The sequence below is a fragment of the Hyperolius riggenbachi genome, chromosome 4 (assembly GCF_040937935.1).
Source record: "Hyperolius riggenbachi isolate aHypRig1 chromosome 4, aHypRig1.pri, whole genome shotgun sequence".
NCBI lineage: Eukaryota > Metazoa > Chordata > Amphibia > Anura > Hyperoliidae > Hyperolius > Hyperolius riggenbachi.
The window spans coordinates 51,114,366-51,141,147 of record NC_090649.1 but is presented as its reverse complement, the minus strand read 5'-3'; the positions used below and the strand labels follow the sequence as shown (position 1 = coordinate 51,141,147).

The following is a 26,782-nucleotide window of genomic DNA, read 5'->3' as shown; positions in this document are numbered from 1 at the left end:
GCAGGCCTCCTGCCACCTCCTCTCCTCCTGCTACATGCTCTTCGCTGTCCTCCTCCTCCTCCTTGGCTGAGTGGCAGTTCTCCTCTCCAGCTACACAGCCCCAGCTCCGCAGGGCCTATGCTGCATGCCAGGTACGACGGTGTCACGCCATCTTAGACATGGCTTGTCTCAAAGCGGAGAGTCACACTGGAGCAGCTCTCCTGGCTGCTCTTAAGAAACAGGTGGATGAGTGGCTGACCCCGCACCACCTGGAGATAGGCAACGTGGTGTGCGACAACGGCAGCAATCTGCTTGCCGCTTTGCATATGGGGAAGCTGACACACATACCCTGCATGGCACATGTCATGAATCTAGTGGTTCAAAGATTTGTGGCAAAGTACCCTGGCTTAGCGGATGTCCTGAAGCAGGCCAGGAAGTTCTGTGGGCATTTGAGGCGCTCTTACACAGCCATGGCACGATTTGCAGAAATTCAGCGTAAAAACAACATGCCGGTGAGACGCCTCATTTGCGATAGCCCCACTCGCTGGAACTCGACCCTGCTCATGTTCTCCCGCCTGCTAGAACAGAAGAAAGCCGTCACCCAGTACCTCTACAACTGGAGTAGAACGAAACAGTCTGGGAAGATGGGGATGTTCTGGCCCGACAACTGGACACTGATGAAAAATGCATGCAGGCTCATGCGGCCGTTTGAGGAGGTGACCAACCTGGTGAGCCGCAGTGAGGGCACCATCAGCGACTTAATTCCCTACGCGTACTTCTTGGAGCGTGCTGTGCGTAGAGTGGCGGATGAAGCTGCGAATGAGCGTGACCAGGAACCGTTACGGCAGGAACAGGCATGGGACCAATTTTCATCAGACCCAGCTGTTTCCTCAACACCTGCGGCAGCACAGAGGGGGGAGGAGGAGGAAGAAGAGAGGTCGTGTGCAGAAGACGAGTCAGACTCAGAGGATGATGAGCAAGGTGTTTCTTTGGGGGAGGAGGAGGAGGAGGAGGAGGGGACAGCGGCAGGAGAACAACCGCAGCAGGTGTCGCAGGGGGCTTGTGCTGCTCAACCTTCCCGTGGTATTGTTCGCGGCTGGGGGGAGGAGGTTGACTTACCTGACGTCACTGAGGAAGAGCAAGAGGAGATGGAGGGTACTGGATCCGACTTTGTGCAGATGTCGTCTTTTATGCTGTCCTGCCTGTTGAGGGACCCCCGTATAAAAAACCTCAAGGGGAATGAGCTGTACTGGGTGGCCACACTACTAGACCCTCGGTACAGGCACAAAGTGGCGGACCTGTTACCAACTCACCGGAAGGTGGAAAGGATGCAGCACATGCAGAACCAGCTGTCAACTATGCTTTACAATGCCTTTAAGGGTGATGTGACAGCACAACGCCAGCAAGGTACCACTGCCACTAATCCTCCTCCCGTGTCCACGCAGTCAAAGACAGGACGCTCCAGCGATCTCATGGTGATGTCGGACATGCGGACGTTCTTTAGTCCAACGCCTCGCCGTAGCCCTTCCGGATCCACCCTCCACCAACGCCTCGACCGGCAGGTAGCCGACTACCTGGCCTTAAGTGTGGATGTAGACACTGCTGTGAACAGCGATGAGGAACCCTTGAACTACTGGGTGCGCAGGCTTGACCTGTGGCCAGAGCTGTCCCAATTTGCCATCCAACTTCTCTCCTGCCCTGCCGCAAGCGTCCTCTCAGAAAGGACCTTCAGCGCAGCTGGAGGCATTGTCACAGAGAAGAGAAGTCGCCTAAGTCACAAAAGTGTTAAGTACCTCACCTTTATCAAAATGAATGAGGCATGGATCCCGGAGGGCTGCTGCCCGCCCCAAGACTAAGTCAGTCCCCGCACACACAGCATCTCTGCCTGCACGCCGTGTGACTGGCTGCCTGGCCTGCCCCAAAAAGACTAAGTCGCTCCCAGTCCCTCCACACAGCATGTCTGCCTGCAGGCCGCTTCACTACCTTCTCCGCCACCACCAACAGGGTCCGGGACTCCAGGCGGATTGCTGAATTTTTTAGGCCGCTGCTAGCAGCGGCCGCTGTAATAATTTTTATGGTGCGTGTACATGACTGCCTAATTTTTCTGGCTGCACTGAGGGCAGCTGCAACAACAAAAGAAAAGGCATGTACATGCGCCCATTCCCCTTCGTGATCATTACCTTGCCGTGGTGAAGGGGCTTGCGTATCACAATGAAGCAATGACCGGCGCCTAGATGAGTGTCTCGGGGGGCACACAAAAGATAATAAGGTCGTTGCTTCATTGTGGTCAGACCAAATTTGATCAGCTGGACAGTCACTGTTCTGTCATTCAGCTACATCAGCCAGGCCGACCATATGGGCTGTAAAGCCACCAAAACCTGCACTCTCGCCATGGTGCGCACCAGTCCAGCACGGCCGTCACTAGTACAAACAGCTGTTTGCGGTGCGTTACACGGTGAGTTTGGTGTGTCAGTGTGAAGCAGTACCTTAATTACACTACCTGATTGATGTATACACATGCAAGATGTTTTAAAGCACTTTAGGCCTGTCATTTAGCATTCAATGTGATTTCTGCCCTTAAAACGCTGCTTTGCGTCAAATCCAGATTTTTCCCGGGGACTTTTGGCGTGTATCCCACTCCGCCATGCCCCCCTCCAGGTGTTAGACCTCTTGAAACATCTTTTCCATCACTTTTGTGGCCAGCATAATTATTTTTTTTTTTCAAAGTTCGCATCCCCATTGAAGTCTATTGCGGTTCGCGAACTTTAACGCGAACCGAACGTTCCGCGAAAGTTCGCGAACCCGGTTCGCGAACCTAAAATCGGAGGTTCGGCCCAACTCTACTTGCCACAGGTCCCACCCATACTGCCTTGCCTCAGGTCCCACCCATACTGCCTTGCCTCAGGTCCCACCCATACTGCCTTGCCTCAGGTCCCACCCATAATGCCTTGCCACAGGTCCCACCCATAATGCCTTGCCACAGGTCCCACCCATAATGCCTTGCCACAGGTCCCACCCATAATGCCTTGCCACAGGTCCCACCCATAATGCCTTGCCACAGGCCCCTAATTCTAATACGGAACTTCTTGGGGTTCTTGAATGAAGCATGGCAGTAAAGTGTGCAGATATGAAAACAATGGCTGATAATTTGCAAATAAACTTTGAAACAATCTTTCTTGGCCATACATTGGCTTTGCATGGTCAAGTACAATGAACAATATATTACTTTTCTCCCATGTTGCTGTCACTTACAGTAGGTAGTAGAGATTTGACAGAACAGACAGGTTTTGGACTAGTCCATCTCTTCATGGTTCTCAGAATGGCATTTATTCTTTATAAAGACACTCCCTGAAAAGGATTTATACAAAGATGTTGGCCCCTTCTTTGGCAGTTGGACTAAGCAGGTGCTTTTAAAAAATAAAGAAAACCCTTAGAATCCCCGAGGAGGAGATGGGCTAGTCCAAAACCTGTTGGTTCTGTCAGATTTCTACTACCTACTGTAAGTGACAGCAACATAGGAGAAAAGTAATGTATGGCTCATTTTACTCTGGGAGAAACGTACTTCTTATATGTATGTGTTTACATGTATTTTATCATTTACGTTACTTGTGATGTGGTCCTTTAACTGTTCACCAATGCCTGTTCCAGCTCTGGATGTCTGGGGCTGCGGGGCTGTGAGAGTTCTCTGCTGCTCCTAGTCTACAGACACTGTAAACCTCCAGGCGTCAGTCTGAGGCTCAGATATTCAGCCCAAAGTGTCACCCTGATGAAAAGAAACAGACTAATGAGCTTTTAATGACTGGAAAACGCCTAGACATCACCCAACAGTTCCAGGAGGCACCTGTGAGTCCACAGTGCAAGGGCTGGGCCTGCGAGGCACAAAGCAACGCACTGACGTGTCACAGGCTGGGGAACCAGTGCTAATCCAACCAACAGGAAACTACAAGTCCCATCAGCCATGAATTGTAATCCAACCAACAGGAAACTACATGTCCCATCAGCCCGGAATTGTAATCCAACCAATAGGAAACTACAAGTCCCATCAGCCCTGAATTGTAATACGTCCACCATGAAACTACAAGTCCCATCCAGGGCCGGTTCCATCAGCCCTGAATTGTAATCCAACCACCAGGAAATTACAAGTTCCATCAGCCCTGAATTGTAATCCAACCAACAGGAAACTACAAGTTCCATCAGCCCTGAATTGTAATCCAACCAATAGGAAACTACAAGTCCCATCAGCCCTGAATTGTAATCCAACCACCATGAAACTACAAGTCCCATCAGCCCTGAATTGTAATCCAACCAACAGGAAATTACAAGTCCCATCAGCCCTGAATTGTAATCCATCCACCAGGAAACTACAAGTCCCATCAGCCCTGAATTGTAATCCAACCACCATGAAACTACAAGTCCCATCAGCCCTGAATTGTAATCCAACCACCATGAAACTACAAGTCCCATCAGCCCTGAATTGTAATCCAACCACCATGAAACTACAAGTCCCATCAGCCCTGAATTGTAATACGTCCACCATGAAACTACAAGTCCCATCCGGGGCCGGTTCCATCAGCCCTGAATTGTAATGGTTAAGGGCTCTGCCTCTGACACAGGAGACCAGGGTTCGAATCTCGGCTCTGCCTGTTCAGTAAGCCAGCACTAATTCAGTAGGAGACCTTTGGCAAGTCTCCCTTACACTGCTACTGCCAATAGAGCGCGCCCTAGTGGCTGCTGCTCTGCTCTGGCGCTTTGAGTCCGCCAGGAGAAAAGCGCAATATAAATGTTATTTGTCTTGTCTTGTCTTGTCTGAATTGTAATCCAACCACCAGGAAATTACAAGTTCCATCAGCCCTGAATTGTAATCCATCCACCAGGAAACAACAACTCCCATCAGCCCTGAATTGTAATCCCTCCACCATGAAACTACAAGTCCCATCAGCCCTGAATTGTAATTCCTCCACCATGAAACTACAAGTCCCAGCAGCCCTGAATTGTAATCCATCCACCATGAAACTACAAGTCCCATCAGCCCTGAATTGTAATCCATCCACCATGAAACTACAAGTCCCATCAGCCCTGAATTGTAATTCCTCCACCATGAAACTACAAGTCCCATCAGCCCTGAATTGTAATCCATCCACCAGGAAACTACAAATCCCATCAGCCCTGAATTGTAATCCATCCACCAGGAAACTACAAATCCCATCAGCCCTGAATTGTAATCCATCCACCAGGAAACTACAAGTCCCATCAGCCCTGAATTGTAATCCAACCACCAGGAAACTACAAGTCCCATCAGCCCTGAATTGTAATCCATCCACCATGAAACTACAAGTCCCATCAGCCCTGAATTGCTGGTTTAATGGTTGGCTAAGCATTCCCTGAATGCAGAGGAGGCTGTAGATGGCTGCAGTAGAGGCTATGCTGTACCTGTCATCACATGCATCTGATGAACACATTTCAACACAACGCTAAAAAAAGCCTTCGGGGATTCCCCTGGCAAGCAGGAAGTAAAGCTCTTAAGCGCTCACTTCCTGTGGTCAAAATTAGAATTGCGCACATTTTTTTTTTAAAAAAAGCTGCATTTCCATTGACTTGCATGTCTTCCTGTCGCCGCACATCATCACAGAAGTTGCCTGACAATGCGCTTTTGCCTTTACGGCTAATCCGGCACTGCCAGCAGAACGCATCGCACCGGGCCAGGTATGAAATGCCTAATACTTTCATTGACGTAGTGTTACCCTGCGGCAAACAGGGCAACGCAACGCGCCAGTGTGAAAAGGGCCTTAGACAAATCAAATATTGGAAAAAAAAATTCTGTGCTCATGCCAGTGTTAAGTGATGTTGATTCAGTGTTAAATTAAAGGACAACTGTAACAAGAGAGATATGGAGGGTGCCATATTTATTTCCTTTTAAACAATACCAGCTGCCTGGCAGCCCACTGATCTGTTTGGCTGCTGTAGTGTCTGAATCACACCAGAAACAAGCATGCAGCTAAACTTGTCAGATCTGACAATAATGTCAAAAACACCTGATCTGCTGCATGCTTGTTCAGAGTCTATGGCTAATAATATTAGAGGCAGAGGATCAGCCGGATAGCCAGGCAACTGGTATTGTTTAAAAGGAAATACAGTGGGATGCAAAAGATTGGGCAACATTGTTAATCGTCATGATTTTCCTGTATAAATCGTTGGTTGTTACGATAAAAAGTGTCAGTAAAGTATATCATATACAGTAAGAGACACACACCGTGATATTTGAGAAGTGAAATGAATAATTCAACGTATTTTAGATGCGCTTTAATTTTTCCTGCTTCCTGTAAAAGAGAACCTGTAACAAGAAAAAATCTCCTGGGGGGTACTCACCTCGGGTGGGGGAAGCCTCTGGATCCTATTGAGGCTTCCCCCGTCCTCCTGTGTCCCGCGGCGGTCTCGCTGTACCCCTCCGAACAGCGGGGATGTAAATATCTACCTTCCCGGCTCCAGCGCAGGCGCAGTATTGGCTCTCCGCTCTGAGATAGGCGGAAATAGCCGATCGCTGTCGGTCCGCTCTACTGCGCAGGCACAAGTCTCCTGCGTCTGCGTAGTAGAGCGGACCCAACAGAGATCGCTATTTCCGTCAATTTCCGTGCTGAGAGCTGCAACAGCGCCCCCGCTGGAGCCAGGGAAGGTAAATAAAACTAGCTTGTCAGGATTGTCGGGGGAGGATTGCGGGAGACTTCAGGGGAGCCAGCGCTGGATTGCCTGCAGCTACAGGGGAGGGGGAAGCCTCATTGGGACCAAGAGGCTTCCCCTACCGAGGCAAGTACCCCCCAGGGGATGTTTTTTTTCATTACAGGGTCTCCTTAAAGGGAAGGTCCAAGCAAAAAAAAAAAATGAGTTTAACTTACCTGGGGCTTCTACCAGCCCCATGTAGCCATCCTGTGCCCTCATAGTCACTCACTGCTGCTCCAGTCCCCTGCTGGCAGCTTTCTGACCTCGGAGGTCAGGGCCGCATTGCGTACATTTTTACGCATTCCCGCTAGTGCAGGAACATTAACATATACATTTTTACGCGTTAGTGGTGCAACGCATACATTTTTGTTCCTGCACTAGCTGGAATGCGTAAAAATGTATGCAATGCGGCCCTGACCTCCGAGGTCAGAAAGCTGCCAGCGGGGGACTGGAGCAGCAGTGAGTGACTACGAGGGCACAGGATGGCTACATGGGGCTGGTAGAAGCCCCAGGTAAGTGAAACTCATTTTTTTTTTTTTGCTTGGACCTTCCCTTTAAGGAGCCTTTGAGATGAAACATATCAGTGCAGCACAATGTCTTCATTGGACAGGAAGTAGACTCAAGACTAACGTTAACCAGGGAATGAACTTCATCCTAGCTGATACCAGAGCCAGGACTCTTCAGGTCAGAGCTGGGACAAGGTCCTCCAGCACCCAAGGCTGAGACACCAAAGTGCGCCCCTCCATCCCTGCTACCCGAGCCATCAAACACTGATTGCTATTAGACTAAGAGGCGCCACAGGGCCCACAACCTCCCCAACACCTTAATATCTAGTTATCTGGCTTGCAGTCACTGCCATGTGACTTTTTTTTTCTTATTTCTTTCTGCTTCAAACACAATTAGGAATGACAGCTGAATGAATTCTGCGCCCCCTTCTACACTGCGCCCTGAGGCTGGAGCCTCTCCAGCCTATGCCTCGGCCCGGCCCTGCTTCAGGTTCTTCAACCCCCCCAATCCCCCCCCCCCACCCCCCCTCCCAACACCTTAATCTCTAGTTATCTGGCTTGCAGTAACAGACATGTATCCAATTTTTCTTATTTCTCTCTGCTTCAAACACAATAGGGGAATGATTGCTGAGTGAGTTGTGTGCCCCCTCCTACACTGCGCCCTGAGGCTGGAGCCTTTCTTGCCTCTACCTCGCCCTGACCCTTATTGATATACCCTTTCCCATGAGAAATCTTTACCTTTTCTCAAATAGATAAGCAGGGAGATCTGTATGGCTGATATTGTGGTGAACTCCCTCCCACAGTGTGATGTCAGGGCCATGGCTCTGACAGTTTCCTTTCATTAAACCTTATTGCATTGTAAGAAACAACAGCTGTTTCCAACTGCCAAGCAAGCAGTCTCCCCTTCTGTGCATTGAACTCTCATAAATGAACATTCCACAGTGATTCACCTGACAGGACTAATGGTGTAGCCACCTGTGATAAATTTTAGAATGTAAATCAGGGAGAAGAAAGATGTTACAATGAAAAAGACATTGACTAAATAATTTATAAATAAGCGATTTTATTTGTTTTATTATTTTCTCTACAATTCCTCTTTATTTCTCGTATCTGGATTGGTGTTTATTTTTCTTGCTGGAGGGAATATGACAGTCAGGTTCCAGACTTACTGCAGCGGTGCAGGAATAATGCTGTACACACACAGAGTGGAAACTGTGACTGTACACCAGGCAGCAGCACCACAACAGCTTCTAAAAATAATTAGGGCATTAGATAAAAATCCATTTTGACACATTTGTTTGCTTGTCGTCGAGCTTCTGTAGCATGGCCACTCAGCGGCCAGCAAACAACAGGTGCCTAGAAGTCACATCGGATTCTAATGATAACTGTTCAGATACAGAGCGTAAGACCAGTGGCGTAGGTAATGAGTTGTGGGCCCCGATGCAAGTTTTACATTGGGGCCCCCCCAAGCACGCTATACATAACAATTGATACGGCGCACCAAAACCTGCCAATGGCAACTACAGTGTCAGAGGTGCAAGAAGGGGATGGGGAACAGTTTGTTTATGATTACCACTATTCAAAGTATGTATGGAAGTGATTATTATGAGCACAGGACCAATAGAGAGCTAATACTGTAGTTAAGGGAGGTCCCTTCGGGCCCCCTCTGGCCCAAGGGCCCCAATGCGGTGGCAACCTCTGCAACCCCTATTGCTACACCCCTGAGTAAGACCTTGTTCACATTATAAATCGCAAGCGCTGACTGATTTATAGAGTGCTTTTCAAAGTGCTTTTTCTGCGATTTGCGCTTAGAAAAGAGCTTTTGTAAGCACTTTTCTAAGCGCTTTTGCTGAGCGATTAAGTTTTTCACTTCCTGACGTCGGTCAGGAAGTGAACTCTTTGACCCGGAAATGAATAAATACAATGTATTTTCAAGCGCTTTGCGATTTCCCTACACCTTCCATTGAGCAAAAATGCTCAGAAAATGGTACATGTAGCGCGTTTGCGATTTTAATAAAATCGAAACCCTCACATGTGAAAACTGATAGTAAAACATTGCACTAGCCCTTTTAAAGTGATTTCTAAAATCGACAGTGTTTTAAAAAAAAATCGAAAATGCTCAAAGTGTGAACAAGCCCTAAGGGCCAGTTTCCACTAGGGCCAAATGCAGCCAGAATCTGCAGCATTTCCATGGAGGCAAGTTGGGCAGGAAACACTGCCTGGATAGTGTACTGGTTAAGGGCACCGCCTCTGACTTCTAAAACAGAAAAATCTTTCCAGGTCAATCTTCTCTCATTTTCTTTTGGATATTAAAACTTACAGCAGGCCCTGATTTACCTCACAAGAGCCTAACGGCACAGATGTCCTGGCACCCTAGACTCCGCCCTCCATGAACCTACAAACCCCCAGCAAACCGCACCGCAAGTGTACTGACTATCCAAGCTTTCACTTCTCACACACTGGGCAGACAGCCGTGGCCCCATATAATCAAGGGTGTCCTGGTTGTAAATGGTGAGTGTATGACTAGTTTCTTCCAGGAGATACCACCACTCTTGAATAGGGTTGCCAGGTCGGCTGATGGAGAAAACCGGACAGGGGGTGGAGTTAGGGGCGGAGTCAGAAGCGCACTTTTATGTAGAGTGGGGCTAAGCAATGGGCTTTTTAAAAAATGTTTTTTACAGTATTTATATCGCACTGACATCTTCTGCAGCACATTACAGAGTACATAGCCATGTCACTAACTGTCCTCACCAGTACATGCACATAAGAGACCACTTTTCACCAGTAAATGCACATAATAAGAGACCGCTTTTCACCAGTAAATGCACAAGAGACAGCTTTTCACCAGTAAATGCACATAATAAGACACAGCTTTTCACCAGTAAATGCACATAATAAGAGACAGCTTTTCACCAGTAAATGCACAAAAGAGACAGCTTTTCACCAGTAAATGCACAAAAGAGACAGCTTTTCACCACTAAATGCACATTATGACAAACAGCCAGTGTTCCCAGTATATGTAGCCAGGGATATATGTGCCCAGTATATGTAGCCAGGGGGTATATATGTCCCAGTATATGTAGGCAGGGGTGTAAATGTCCCAGTATACGTAGGCAGGGGTATATATGTCCCAGTATATGTAGCCAGGGGGTATATGTGCCCAGAATAGGTAGCCAGGGGGTATATGTGCCCAGAATAGGTAGCCAGGGGCTATATGTGCCCAGAATAGGTAGCCAGGGGCTATATGTGCCCGGAATAGGTAGCCAGGGGGTATATGTGCCCGGAATAGGTAGCCAGGGGGTATATGTGCCCGGAATAGGTAGCCAGGGGGTATATGTGCCCGGAATAGGTAGCCAGGGGGTATATGTGCCCGGAATAGGTAGCCAGGGGCTATATGTGCCCAGAATAGGTAGCCAGGGGCTATATGTGCCCAGAATAGGTAGCCAGGGGCTATATGTGCCCAGAATAGGTAGCCAGGGGGTATATGTGCCCGGAATAGGTAGCCAGGGGCTATATGTGCCCAGAATAGGTAGCCAGGGGCAGGGGGAAGGGGGGCAATCTCCCCCCCCCTTCTTCCCTCACCTTAGGGTGCTGTCTCTCTCCCCCGCTGTCTCCTCCAATATTGATGTTCAGGCTGGCGGGTGGCTGGGGGCGGAACTTACCTCTGTGTCGCAGGCGCCGGAAGTTCGGGTCCCGCAGCCGCTGAGTTTCGACTCAAAAAAGATCCGGATCAAAGATCCGAATCATTCATGAGCCGGACAACACTATTCAGACTGATAGTGTTGTCCGGCTCATGAATGAGATTACCAGCGGCTGCGGGACCCGAACTTCCGGCGCTGGAGCGACACAGAGGTAAGTTCCGCCTGCAGCCACTCGCCAGCCCTGCACATCATATTGGAGGAGACAGCGGGGGAGAGAGAGCACCCTAAGGTGAGGGAAGGGGGGGGAGATTGCCCCCCTTCTCCACCGCTGCTCCCAGCTCTCTCTCTGCTGCGCTGTTCTCCTCCTGCGCTGCGGGGGGTGCTCTAAACCGGACAACTTAATTGTCCAGTTTAGCATGTTTTTTTACACTGGACACAGCGCACAAAAACCGGACTGTCCGGTGTAAAACCGGACACCTGGCAACCCTACTCTTGAAGAGCCCATTTTACTGCCAGAACCTCTCTGTCTCTGATGGAAAATGTGTCTTTCATAGGGGAACATGTCTTAGGGCTCCTTCACACTAGGAGCTGATCTGTGCGTTCTGACGGATCGCTCCTAGGATGCGGTATGTGTGGTAACAAGAAAGTCTATTGACTTTCATATTACCATTCACATTAGACAAAGGGTTTGATTCACAAAAGGGTGCTAACTTAGTTACCACACCTAAAAGCCCCTTAGCACGCACAAAGTTTAGCGCCGAGAGGTGCGCATAAAACGTCGCACCGGGTGCGATAAAAACTGTCGCACAGGGTGCGCCTAAAACGTTGCACGGTGTGACGTTTCGGGCGCATCCGGTGCGACGTTTTGTTTGCCCCTGGTGTGATGTTTCGCGCACACCACACAGCGCTAAACTTTGCGCGCGATCAATAAAAGCTTTGGGCGTGCTAACTGCTTAGCACCATAGTTATCACGCCCAAAGCTTTTAGGCGTGCTAACTGAGTTAGCACCCTTTTGTGAATCGAGCCCCAGTGTTACGTTGTAATGCATCTGGGAGCTTGGTAATGTCTACCGCAAGCGATTTCCCATCGGGTGATTTAGAACTACCGCCACTAATCAACTTCCTGGCGTCACGTCACAGGTCATAACGCGTGAGCGAAATCTGTTCGTGTCGCATTATGTAATGTGAAAGAGGCCTTAGGAGGAAATCCACTGAAGTCATTTTTTCCAAAAGTGACGTCCAAAGGTAGAGCTGCTTACAGTAGTTGTGGAACCTCAGGAACCTAAGGACAGTTTTATGACCCTGCCGAGGGCTTTGGCAAAGTCTCAAATGTAAAAGACAACAAAATGCATTATAGATGTTATGGCCAAAGCCAAAAGTTAGCCAAAGCGGGAACTGGCCAGGCGTTTTTTAAACTGTCCAGTTTATTATTATTGATTTATAAAGCGCCAACATATTCTGTGGCACTCTACAAAGTAAGAAACAAACATGCGGTCCATAATAATACAGATAATGGTAGTTGTAACATCACCATCCAAAGTCCAACATTGGCCGGCCAATGTAAAAAAATGGCTTTCCTGCTATTTCACTGTTTGCCAAGCGTCTCGTGTAACTTTCTTGGACATGATGGAGAGAGGGGAGGTTAGGGTTAGGCACAGGAGGGGGGAGGTTAGTGTTAGGCACATGAAAGGGGGAGGACAGTGTTAGGCATAGGCCTGTAGATCGCACATTCAGAAGAAAACACTACTCTTGTCACCTGACCAGCCAAAGTGTGATGTACACTCTTATATCTGCACTTTGCCACATCCCTCGGCCCGGCCAATTTAAGAACAGGCCATACTTCAGGCTTTGGGGGGGGAGGAATCAAAATTTTGCTATGGACGCCGAGCAAAAGTGAATCCCCCTAAAACAGTAACTAACACATGACTTGGAGAGGAGAGGTGCACCTCACCCAAAAGCACTTACTAACATATTTGAGTAACGCTACTGTCTGCAACCTGCGAGAATCATGCTAGACGAGCCCCCCTGTACTGCTAGGCCTCATAGCGGTCACATGGTCTGCCATGGCTGTAGGATCCTGGGAAAGCGATAATAAAACGATTATATGGTCAGCCTTACCATTGAGGACGCCGGCTGTATCAGGAAGGATGATGACCTTGTTCCTCTGTCAGAGGGATGAGTAGATAAATAGGCTTATTATCCACCATATCTCAGCAGTGCGCTCACCCAGATGGTAATTTTATGGGGAATATGTAGTGCTTGTGTAAACACAGCTCACTTCTCTATTTTATTAAAAGTAAAATCAATACTCTAATAGAGTGTGCACTTTGCTCTGCCGGCATGGTGGTGATCAATAAGGAGCAAGGTTAATGTGTCAGCGGAGGATCTGTGCCTCCTGCCGACAGGCTCTGCCCACTGCTGACTCAGGGCGGAAGGAATGGTGTTGTTCTGCAGATCATCTGCCTGTTTTGCAAGACTAGATCCTCACCAGCGCTTAATGTGATCCCAAGCTGAAGCTCGGGATCAAAATAAGATACTAACCTGAAGAGAGGGAAGCCTCGGATCCTATTGAGGCTTCCCTCCAATGTCCCCCGTCACTGAGCAGGCCCTCTCCATACCGGGGCCACGCAGTTCCTATTTTTGCAGCGTGGCTGCGCAGTAGTCAGGCCAGCAAGGCCGCGCAGTAGCACGGAGCCCGTGGCTCCAGCATGCGTGGGCGCAGCCACGCTGCAAGAAGAGGAGCTGTGCTGCCCAGTATGATTGGTGACAGTGCCTTGTGGCTAATCTTGCAAGGGGCCGTGCTCAGCGATGGGGGACATCAGAGCACTGAGGGAGCTTCAATAGGATCCTGAAGCTTCCCTCTCTTTAGGTAAAACAGAAGGTATTTACAATTATTCAGCTTGGAGTGAGCTCTGAGATATCTTCCCACAATGCATCACTGCTGAATATGCAAATTATCTCTGATGTTCCTGAAAGCTAAACACACCTCCAGAACCGCTAGAATGCAATGTTGAGCTAGCTTGTTAATATTACAGAGCCACAATAATCCAATATGCGCACAGACTTTTTCAGACTGGTTGGTTCATATCAGTGCATGGCATGGATTAATGTGGCTCTATGGGGTAGGACTTGAAACACGCAGAGTTACAGAGTACCCTATGAGCTTGCTGGGTACTCTGGAACAGATTTATCAAAGTATTACCGACAGTTTCTTCTTCTTAAACAGTTCTAACCAGCAGAAGAACTGTTCTGCATGATAATAAGAAACTTCTTAAATCCTATGTAATAGTGACAGTTTAGTTTGGATTACTAGAACTGCACTACAGTTAAGAAAAGTGCAAATCCATCCCTAAACTGTCGCAGATTAAGAAGTGCTTAATAGCAGCTCTACAGGTAGTGCAGCAGTGCAGGCTAGGCATGATTTGTGAAGGGCTCCTCCCCCCTGCTGCCAGGTGTCCTGTAAAGCTGTTCTGTGCTTAATCCTTCCAGTGCTGGGCATTGATGCAATACAGCAGATGTATTGGTGACCTCAGCAACAGCAATTTCCCTCACACACTGCACTGCCTGAGAGACCATCCTAGCTCCTCCTATTCCTAACAGTTTAAGAAGGAATCTGCACTATCTAGCGATGTCTTAGGATGTCTGAGACAGTTCTGCATGGATTTCTAAAAACTTGCTAATATTTTGTCTCAGACACTCTTGATAAACGTCCCCATCTGTAACTCTTTAGGTAAGTATCTCAATTTGTACCCGGGCTGCGTCTCGGGTGTGAAGTAGTAGTTGGGGTCCCCATACAGCTTTGGTCCCCCCTGCGGTGGCTGCTCCCCAGCAGTTACACCACTGGCTATAATTATCACCGACTGTAGCGGAAGCAGAGTTCCACTGCAAACTCTACTGCGCTCTTTTGCTGTAGCCGGTAATTCGCTAGTTTAACATGGGCGCCTATGGCGGCTTCCATATGCCTGGGCCATGAATCCCACCCAAACTCACTACTTTGCTGTAAAATGGTCAGCAGATGCCTCACACTTTATTTCCTCTCTTTACACGGCGGTATAAAACAGAATTGCATTAGTGGTGTCCTTGCTCTGTTTATCCTCCTCCCCCTGTCGCTGTGCAGCTGTGCAGACTCCCACCTGCCTGTGCCAGATATTCCGGTAATTCATTTCACTGCTGCCCTTTGATGTAAATTGCACCAGAACCGAACTGTCAGCAGTACAGCCGATACCAGGCAGCCCCCCCTCCATTCCGCGTGACGAGTCAGGGGAACAGCTACAGCTACTCAAATCTTACCCATCTCTGCAGATGGGGATCGCGACGCTGCTGCTGAGTACACTGTATTCTCTATAGTGGCAGGTATAGATGTAGTGAACATCAAATTTTGGGTTTGCGAACTTCCGCAAATGTTCACAAAAATGCAAACCACCATAGACTTCAATAGGCAGGCAAATTTTAAAACCTACAGGGACTGTTTCTGGCCACAAAAGTGATGGAAAAGTTGTTTCAAGGGGTCTAACACCTGGACTGTGGCATGCAGGAGGGGATCCATGCCAAAAGTCACACTAAAAATTACGGAGTTGACGCAAAGTCAGGTTTTAATCCCTAAAGGGCAGGAATCACATTATGCACAGCTCTGGGTGTCAGTGGGCTGTGGAGTGTCACACAGAGAAATGCAGTAGTACTATCAGAATACAGTGACATAATAATGCACTGGAGTGGTTCTGTGCTGCTACTTAATGAGGCAACAGCAGTAGTGTGCACACAGCTCTGGGTGTCAGTGGGCTGTGGAGAGTCACACACAGAAAATAAAAACACAGGAGACCGATGAACTAGCCCTCAAAATGGCTGTTTGGGATGTTTTCAGCAAGTAGTCAGTGAGGAACAAGGACACGGCCAGCAAATGCTTTCCCTAACTATTTGCAGCAAGTACCCTGCTCTCACTAACAGTCAGCAGCCAGCAGAGGAAGAATCCAATTTGGCCACCGCAACTGCTTTTTGATGGGGGGGGGGGGGGGGGTTAGGGGGTCGAGGAAGGGGTGCTAGCTGATTGGCTGCCATGTGTCTGCTGACTGTGAGGTAAGGGGTCAAAGTTTGGCTCCACGATGATGTATAGGGGGCGGATCGAACACGCCAAATGTTTGCAGTTCGCGAACATAGGAAATTCCCCGGGAACTGTATGCCGGCGAACTGTTTGCGCCAGATGTAAGGTAGCCAGGCATACCCCTAGATATTAGTATTAGATAGTTAGATGTGCCTTCAAAATTATTAGGTAGTCATATGTGTCCCCAGTATGAGGTAGTAGTGATGACTGTAATCTGCTAATTACCATAAGCTGCACCGCCTTGTCTAGCTGTCTCCCAAAAGAGTACCATAGAACGCCCTGAAATCACATAAGCGTGCACATAGTGCCCAGCACTGTTTCAAAAAACTCACACTTTGCACCATGTGTCGCACTCCACGGGGATGTGGATGTGTGGAAACCAGGAATAATATTGTAAAGTGGGTATCCTAAATAACTTACTGCATTCTGCTCTATGTCACTACAGGGCCTCTTTAACAGTCAAAATTCTTCAGATAGGACCTAAACTCTTCCACAAGAGAGAAGGAAAACACAGAGAAACCCACCCTGTGTATATACCCTGTGTATATTTAGAGATAACAGCCTTTCTAATTCTTCCTTATCTGCTAGTAATGAGACACTGTAATTTGAGATGTCAGCTCTGTCTGAATTGTGCCATGGTGTGCCCATGGTGTGCCCTTCAGACTGCCAATATATGTAAACATGGGAGTTTAACCCCTTCTGTGCTCCCAGCAAACCAGGAAGTAACTACACTGAAACACTTCTGAAGGCGCTCTATCAGCTGTAACAAGGAAATGTTTTCCTGTAAAGGTTATTATGCTGTTGCTTATCTTTTAGAGCAGAGAGGAAGTCCTGGGTTTAGGTCTGCTTTAAACAGAAATGCAAGTACTGGAGCTGCATTAGCTGTATATCAGTTAGACCAGTGCCGGAATATATCTGACAGAGGCTTGGAATGCCCATCGTAGTTCAGCAGAATTCTTCCCCTACCATAACTTCCTCCGGTGAGATACAAAGTGACACAATGTAACACCCTGAGATCGGCCTGTCCTGCTCCGGTGACATTGTATTTCCAGCGTGTGACGGCCAGTGACGCCAGCACTTGTACTGCACTGTGGGAAAATCTGATCTACGCTACATACAAGTGTTTATTCCACCATCTCTCTGGCATTCCCAGCAGAGGAGATACTGATTCCTATTCTGACTCTGGCTTTTGCACTTTCACCAGCCTCCCTGAAAGTAACCCTGGATAAAAACAGATCCTCACCAAGCATAAACTAAGTGGCGTAGCAATAGGGGATGCAGAGGTTGTGACTGCACCAGGGCCCTTGGAACAGAGGGATCCACTAGGTGCCCTCCCTCAACTGCATGATTAGATTTTCACTGGGGTTTTAATAATAATCACTTCTTTGTATGATTTGAGTAGTGGTAATCATTCACAAAATATTAGCTATTGGGCGCCAAAGAAGAAATTAGGGTGCCAAATAAATTTTGTTTTGATCATTTCTAAATTATAATTTTTAACTTTTTATAGCATTTTGAAATTTGTGTAGAGTTATAATTTTGTTAAATATCGTTTGGTTTTTTTTGTATTAATGTTATTTGCAGCAGAGAAAGGGGGTTTCAGGGTTAGGCGTCAGGATGGGGATTTTAGGGTTAGGCACCAGCAGGGGGTTTTAGGGTTAGACACCACCAGGGGGGTGGTTAGGGTTAGGCACCACCAGGGGGATGCTTAGGGTTAGGCACCACCAGGGGGGTAGTTAGGGTTAGACACCCCCAGGAGGGGTCTTAGAGTTAGGCACCCCCAGGAGAGTCTTAGCGTTAGGCAACACCAGGGGGGTCTTTGGGTTAGGCACCAGCTGGGGGTCTTAGGGTTAGGCGCCACCTGGGGGTCTTAGGGTTAGGCAACACCAGGGGGGTCTTAGGGTTAGGCACCCTCTGGAGAGTCTTAGCGTTAGGCAACACCAGGGGGTCTTAGGGTTAGACACCACTAGGGGGGTCTTAGGGTTAGACACCACCAGGGGGGTCTTAGGGTTAGACACCACTAGGGGGGTCTTAGGGTTAGGCACCACTAGGGGGGTCTTAGGGTTAGGCACCACCAGGGTGGGTCTTAGGGTTAGGCACCTCCAGGGGGGTGGTTAGGCACCACCAGGGGGGACTAGGGTTAGGCACCACTGGGGGGGGGTCTTAGGGTTAGGCACCACCAGGGGGGGGTCTTAGGGTTAGGCACCACCGGGGGGGAGGGGGTTATTGGGGTTAGGCACCACCAGGGGGGTCTTAGGGTTAGGCACCGCCAGGGGAGGTCTTAGGGTTAGGCACCACCAGGGGGGGGTCTTAGGGTTAGGCACCATAAGGGGGGGTCTTAGGGTTAGGCACCGCCAAGCGAGTCTTAGGGTTAGGCACCACCAGGAAGGTCTTCATGAAGAAATGATAAAATATGGTTATAGACAATATTATACAATTTCTGCTTTTTCCAGGCACCCTTATTTGTTGTATGCCAAAAAATAATTTTTCAAAAATACCTTGAAGTTTGCAAAGAAAAAATGCTTTTTAATTTTAAACTCGGAAAAATTTTCCTTTGCAGTGTAAAAAAAATGTTTTGTTTTGTTTTTAAAAAACTATGGCAATATTCACCTTAACATATGTAGCAATTTTATTGATCACAGCTATTAACCCCTAAAGTTGGCACAAAATTACATTCTGAAATTTATTACTGGTGGCGACATCTTTTTTTTTTTTAACAGTTTAGTTTTTTATTGATTTTCTTAAAGGAGACATGCAACACAATGTGATAGGACAGTGACGTACAATTGTGGTTACAATAGTATGACAATGCAGCAGAGAAATTCTTGGTACAAACCGTCTTGGCAAGGTTAATACAGATACAGTAACACAGTTATAGTATAAAATTAGTGTCACATATCGGGTTGCCAGTATGTAATAAACCACCTTGTAGATGAGAAAGACACGAGTGGGGAAGAGAGAGAAAAAGGAAAGGAAGAGAAAGAGATGACCATCCGTACCCCGATTTGCCCCCGACCCCTTTATCTCCGCATTATCTATTCCTCATCAGTCAGGGAGACAGAAAAATTATTCTAACAGTATTGGGAGAAATTCAGAGTCCGTAGGGTCCATAATTCTGGATTCCCATATGCCCCAGACTTTATAGTATTTCTTTGGGCATCTCCTGTTCAGGTATGTAGTTTTGTATAAAGGTAGAGAACAGTTGATAGACTTAGCCCACATTCCCAATGTAGGGACAGAGGATTTTTTCCACAGTTTGAGTATCTCTTTGCGGGCCTGGAAACAAAGGGTCCTAACCAATATCTGTTTGTGGTGAGTTAGTATATCCTCCTCCATTTTCCCCAGTAGCAAAAGACCTGGATCCAGTGGGAGAGCACTTTTCAGTAGTCTATTGATTATTGATAGTACTTCTTTCCAAAGGGGAACAATCCTAGGACACGACCAAAACATATGCACGAAAGTGCCCCGCTCTGCTTGGCATCTCCAGCAGGCGTCCAAAATAGATTGGCCCATCCTGTGCATACGCTGCGGCGTGTAATAGGCTTGGTGTAAAAACTTAGTCTGAACTAGTTGGTCTCTGGCTGAAATGACCGAGGTCGGGTATAGTTCTAAGACTTCGTCCCATTCATTACTCTCCAGTCCTGTCACTACCAATTGCCATTTATTAAAGCACTTATCTAATCTAGTGTTGTTGAGAGTTAGAAGTGCTAAATATATTGCTGAGAGTACTTTAGGTAAGTCTCTGGTTAAAAGTAGTTTTTCTAGATCATCCATGTTAAGTATTGGGGGGAACCTTCCAAATTGTGAAGAGTAAGCATGCTTAAGCTGAAGATATCGAAAGAAGTGTGTTAAGGTGCCCATACACTCGTCAGATTGGCAGCAGATAGATAAGAAATGCATCTGATGATCTATCTGATGCGTTTTTAGAACATTTTTTACCAGGATAGAATTCCAATAGATTTCAGTTTGAAATCTATTGAAATTCGATCTGATGGCATTTTTTTGCCATCAGATTTCCATTAAGGCCAATGCAAACTGATAAGCAATCTCATCAGATCGACCTAAATTTTCCACCCTGCAAGTTCGATGGAAATCCATCGAAATCGATCGAAATCGGCCGTCGATCGGTCGATTGGCCAACCGATTTGCAATCGATTGATCGATCGATCGATCGAGATCGATCGGTCGTCCAGAAAATCGGCTGAGTGTATGGGCTGCTTTAGGCAAGTTAAATTGTGACTTTAAAGAGTCAAATGGTAAAATGGTTTGCCCCTGTTGTATGTGAGCTAGTGTTTTAATTCCAAAGCTAGCCCAGACTACTGGGTCCGGTATAGTCATAAAGTGCTGAAGCTGGGTATTCCCCCATAGCGGAGTATGTAGTCATGCCAACTTGAGAAAGAGAAAAAGCGGTGGAGCACATCTGGGTAAAACATCAATTTATTGCTTCATAAAAATTCTGTTCATCCAAAAATAACACAATCCAGCAAGACAGAGAAAGGTACAGGCAGTGAATAGTCTACAGCCGTATGGCGCCTTACAAAGTGTGGCGCATCATCAGGACCCTACATCTTTAGTCATGCCAAGTGATCTCTGCAGAATGTTCCTAGACCTAGATCCAGAACAATGGCGCACGGAAGGGGGTGTTCCGGGTGTCTGGAACCACCCCCTCGCACCTAGACCCAAAGTACCTCCTGAATCTGAGCAGCGGCAGCAACTGTTATAGTGCAACTCCTGCCTGCTCATGTGTGTGCGCCGGGATCCCGATCGGCCGCAGGGGGGGGGGGGGAGCGCTGACTCCCTCTCAATTGCAGGACCACCCAGCCAGGTGTAGAGCTTCTTCCCCGCAGCCTGCACTCTCCCGGGAGGCAGAGCAGGGCTACGGCAAGATAGCTGCCGAAGCCCTGCTCTGGAGACTATTTGTATCTCCAGTCCAGGGCTACGGGAGCCATCTTGCCGTAGCCCTGCACTCTGCCTGTCAGCGCGGGAGATGTGCTGCAGGAGGACTCGGGGAGCTGCGAGCCAGATGCCGGGAGAGGAGAAGACTTCTGTCAGGTAAGTGAATTGGGTTTTTTTCACAGGTGCATTTTTTTTTCTGGTGTCTGCTGCCTACATTGTGATTTTCAGGTGTCTGCTGCCCACATTACAATTTTCTGGTTACTGCTGCCCACATTACGATTTTCTGGTCACTGCTGCCCACATTGCGATTTTCAGGTGTCTGCTGCCCACATTACGATTTTCTGGTGTCAGCTGTCCACATTGCGATTTTTTGGTGTCTGCTGCCCACATTACGATTTTCTGATGTCTGCTGCCCACATTATAATTTTCTGGTGACTGCTGCCCACATTACGATTTTCTGGTGACTGCTGCCCACATTGCGATTTTCAGGTGACTGCTGCCCACATTACGATTTTCAGGTGTCTGCTGCCCACATTGAGATTTTCAGGTGTCTGCTGCCCACATTACAATTTTCTGGTCACTGCTGCCCACATTGCGATTTTCTGGTGCCTGCTGCCCACATTACAATTTTCTGGTCACTGCTGCCCACATTACGATTTTCTGGTGACTGCTGCCCACATTGCGATATTCTGGTAACTGCTGCCCACATTGCGATATTCTGGTAACTGCTGCCCACATTGCGATTTTCAGGTGTCTGCTGCCCACATTACGATTTTCTGGTGTCTGCTGCCCATATTATGATTTTCAGGTGTCTGCTGCCCACATTACGATTTTCTGGTGTCTGCTGCCCATATTATGATTTTCTGGTGACTGCTGCCCACATTGCGATTTTCAGGTGACTGCTGCCCACATTGCGATTTTCAGGTGACTGCTGCCCACATTGCGATTTTCAGGTGTCTGCTGCCCACATTACGATTTTCAGGTGTCTGCTGCCCACATTACAATTTTCTGGTCACTGCTGCCCACATTGCGATTTTCTGGTGACTGCTGCCCACATTACGATTTTCTGGTGACTGCTGCCCACATTGCGATTTTCTGGTGACTGCTGCCCACATTACGATTTTCTGGTGACTGCTGCCCACATTGCGATTTTCAGGTGACTGCTGCCCACATTGCGATTTTCAGGTGTCTGCTGCCCACATTACGATTTTCTGGTGACTGCTGCCCACATTGCGATTTTCAGGTGACTGCTGCCCACATTGCGATTTTCAGGTGACTGCTGCCCACATTGCGATTTTCAGGTGACTGCTGCCCACATTACAATTTTCAGGTGTCTGCTGCCCACATTACGATTTTCTGGTCACTGCTGCCCACATTGCGATTTTCTGGTGCCTGCTGCCCACATTGCGATTTTCTGGTGCCTGCTGCCCACATTACGATTTTCTGGTCACTGCTTCCCACATTGTGATTTTCAGATGTCTGCTGCCCACATTGCGATTTTCTGGTGCCTGCTGCCCACATTACGATTTTCTGGTCACTGCTGCCCACATTACGATTTTCTGGTGTCTGCTGCCCACATTGAGATTTTCAGGTGTCTGCTGCCCACATTGTGATTTTCAGGTGTCTGCTGCCCACATTGTGATTTTCAGGTGTCTGCTGCCCACATTGCGATTTTCAGGTGTCTGCTGCCCACATTACGATTTTCTGGTCACTGCTGCCCACATTGCGATTTTCAGGTGTCTGCTGCCCACATTACGATTTTCTGGTCATTGCTGCCAACATTGTGATTTTCAGGTGTCTGCTGTCCACATTACGATTTTCTGGTCACTGCTGCCCACATTGCGATTTTCTGGTGAATGTTGCCCACATTTCGATTTTCAGGTCTGCTACCTGTGTGATAAATGGGGGTCATCTGGTCAGTCACCTATACTAAAGAGGGGTGGGGTAATTTCGTTATCTATAATAAAGGGGGGTTATCTGGCTACTTAATCACTGCCACATTATATATATTTTGGCGAAACACTACTGCATCATGTGTATTTTGTAGGGAAACACTGCGCATTGTGTGTATTTTGTGGAGAAATGCTGTGCATCATGTGGATTTTGTGGGCAAACGCATGCGCGGTAGTGTGCGGCTTGCCAAAAGAGACCTATCAGGAATCCCCCCCTTGAAAATCCTGGATTTGTCCCTGCAGAATGGCCTAAATTCTATGCACAATGGGCTTGATTTGCTAAACCGTGATAACTCAAATATCACACCTTATCAAAGACATTACACATTATCAACGTTAACACGCCTTAGCGTGCGCTACAAACTTATGCCTGCTAACTGGCAATGACGAGAGCTCCACTCATCCTGCCCTGAGCCCCTGCGGGTTTGTAGCGCTCACTATGCTACTCTGATAAGGAGTGATAACTTTGATAAGGTGTGATATCTTTCCATAAGGTGTGATATTTGAGTTATCACGGTTTAGTGAATCAAGGCCCTTATCAAAGATATCACACCTTATCAAAGTTAACACGCCTTATCAGAGTAGCATAGCGAGCGCTACGAACCTTCAAGGGCCCAGGGCAGGACTAGTGCCATTGCTGATTAGCAGGCATAAGTTCGTAGCCCTCGCTCTGCTACTCCGGTAGGGCATGTAGACTTTGATAAGGTGTGATATCTTTGATAAGGTGTGATATTTGAGTTATCGCAGTTTAGTGAATCAAACCCAATGTGCGATACTGCTTGCTTGACAGTTGGAAACAGCCATTATTTCTCACAATTTCCCACAATGCAATAAGGTTCACAAACAGGAAACTGTCAGGACCAGGGCCCTGACCTCATACCCTGGGAGGAGTTTTCCCACAATATAAGGCATACAGGCTTCCCTGATGATCTATTCGGGAAAAGCTAAAGATTTCTCATGGGAAAGGGAGTATCGGCTACTGATTGGAATTAAGTTCAATGCTGGGTTAAAGTTCCTCTTTAACCTCATCCCGGCAATGCTACCGTGTTTCCCCGAAAAATAAGACCCTGTCTTATATTAATTTGTACTTCAGAAGATTTGCTAGGGCTTATTTTCGGGGAGGTCTTACATTCTGGGGGGTAACCAGATCTCCCTTTAGTGTATAGCCAGATTCCTCCTGGCTATAGCTAAATCCCCATTGTATACAAACTGATCCGCCTGCCTGCCCGCCGCTTCACCTCCTCAGTTCCCGCCCGCTCACTTTACCTCTTAAGTTCTCGGCTCCCGGTCCCCTCCATTAAGAAAGTCCGGATCCCCTGCTGCTTTTCCTCCGCATAATTCACACTGCGGATTAGCGATAAAGGCAGCTCATGTAGTCTGGTAAGCGCTGCCCTGTACAGGAAGTTATCTCTGTTTACTTCGTGTACAGGGCGGCGCTGTTACCGGACTACATGGCTGACGCCACTGCTGATCTGCGGTGTGAATTATGCGGAGGATAAGCAGCAGGGGATCCGGACTTTCTTAATGGAGGGGACCGGGAGCCGAGAACTTAAGAGGTAAAGTGAGCGGACGGGAACTGAGGAGGCGAAGCGGCAGGCAGGCGGATCAGTTTGTATGCAATGGGGACTTTCTTAATGGAGGGGACCGGGAGCCGAGAACTTAAGAGGTAAAGCAGGCGAGAAAGCGAGTGGGCGGGCGGGCAGTCAGGGAGCAGGTCCCCAGCTCTGGCTATGTCCATGGCACTAGGTCTTATATAAGGAGGATGGTTTATATTTCGAGCATACTCGAAATATAAGCTAGGTCTTATTTTCAGAGTAAGTCTTAAATTCAGGGAAACACGTAAATCTACGCCCTGTTTAGGACCTGTTATCCCTGCCAGGGCGTAGATTTCAACTTCCCTGCTGAGTGCTCCTGCCACTACTGCCGATAGCGCTGCTCTCCTGTCCCTAAAGCCCACTCGCCCTGCTGTCGGTATGACAGCAGAGCTCTGTGAGCTGGTGAGGACAGGAGTCAATCTCACTGGCTCACATTGATCACAGGGTCAGGAGCCAATGAAAACAGTAGTAGATTCAGTGTCAGGCCAGGATTTAAATCACAGGAGGCTATAGGCACAGATGTTTTGGCACTCTAGTCTTATCCCTCCATGAACCTACAAACACCTGCCGAACTGCACCGCAACTTCTCCCTTACTTCCCTTGCCTGTCATAGGTGTCCCTTAGCATTAGGTAGCCAGAGGTACCCTCAGTATTAAGTAGCTAGAGGTACCCCTGATTTAAGGTAGAGCTCGTCAGTGGAATGCTGAGAGCAGGGTGAGTAATCTTTCATTTCCGCTTTGCTCTGGACTCTGCATAGGGAAGGAGGGAGGGAGTCACTAGGGGAGGGGAGGGAGCTGCCTTTCCACCATCAGGCACCTGTAGGCATGTGCCTACAGTGCCTTATGGTAAATCCAGGCCTGCTCAGTGCAGAAATAAGACCACAGCTTTTGGTGCTGGAGAGTTGATGGTTTCCCACAGTTCTCAGAGGGCTCTAGCTCTATGGCCTGAGGTCTGCCCATTGTCACCGCCAGCCCCTTCTCTCCAGCGGTCTCTATCCTCTTCCTTCCATCTGCTGCTGCCCTATTCATATCTGCGCTCTCCTACACCTACATAGACATCCCATAGAGTAATACAAAGGAGCACAAGGAGGGCCACTTAGCTCAGACTAAACATCTCTCCTCTTTCTGGCAGCTCTGAGGATACAATCGTTTGGCTATTAACGTCCGAATCGTGAAATGGAAACCATGAGTTTTCTATCTAGCGCTCTCCAGTATGACAACTGTCAGACGCCCCCCCCCTCTCCTGATCGCCCGCGAGGCCCGTGGGTATAATACAACATGTTGTGTTAAGCAAATTGCGTTTTGACTTTTAATGTGAGTCAGTGCTTGTCCCATCTGCCTTGTGTCTCACAGAGCGTGAGGCTGTACAGTGTCAGGACCTGTCACTTGTCACAACTCCGGAATGTGAGTGCTTCATTCTCCCGGTCCCCGGCTGTCCTTGGGAGAGGTAGAGTCCCCTTCACCTCTGTGAGTGTGGAGAGTAGAGAGGGCTGCTGACTGCAGATAACCCCTTTCACACTGGCCTGGCCTAGGAGGGCTTCTCTGCTTAAAGAGAACCTGTCACCCACTTTTATTTACAGTGTCAATGCTTTTACTGCAGTGCTTTACAAAGGATATTTAGCAAGTTTCATCACTCACTGGACTGATTAGCTAAGAATGTGTTTGATACCAGGTGGCAGGGCTGAATCATACACAAAGCAACTTAGGTAGGTGCCTAGGGCCTAGTGGGTGTCTAGGGGCCTTTTCTGACCATCATTCCTTACTAGGAACAAAGCTAACAAGGGGAGCCAAATTTGGTATCTTTCTTAGGGTCCAATTTTATATACCTTAGCGCAAAAATAATTTAAAAATTGGGGGGAGCAGGCATCTGTAGTGGGCTTTCCTCTTTCCCACTGCTTCATCACCCTCTGTTGCCATGCACTGATCCCCCAAACTTACTTCCTGGTCAGGGTGGTCGGGGCTGACTGCGCAGGCGCTGCACGGTGATACTCGTCCTTGCTCAAGTGCCTGCGGCTGTGAGCGCTCTGCACAGATGCACTATGTCACATCTACGTATTGCACCTGCGCAGAGCGCTTCCAGCTGCAGGCACGTGAACAAGGACTTGCGTTGCCGGGCAGCGCCTGCGCTGTCAGCTGCAACGACCCCGACCAGGGATTAAGTTCGGGGGATCGGTACACGGTAACAGAGGGTGATGGAGGTGAACGGGTGGAGCAGTGGGCATGAGGAGAGCCCACTACACATGCCTGCTCTCCCTATTTTTAAATTGTGTTTGCGCTAAGGTATCCTTTAATGTTAATCCTTCTCTGCCAGGTGGAAAAGGGTTTGCAACCCTTGCCTGGGTCATAACAGTCTATAGTGAGGATTGTTGAATGGTTCACATATTCAGATGCGGACCTTCCATG

At 48.1% G+C, this 26,782-nt stretch overlaps 1 protein-coding gene across 1 annotated transcript in view; it reads left to right on the top strand.

The window, feature by feature from the left end:
- GATA4 (GATA binding protein 4) overlaps positions 1–26,782 on the top strand; it is a 185,392-nt gene that overhangs the window by 16,772 nt on the left and 141,838 nt on the right. The gene's annotated exons all lie outside the window — the stretch shown is intronic.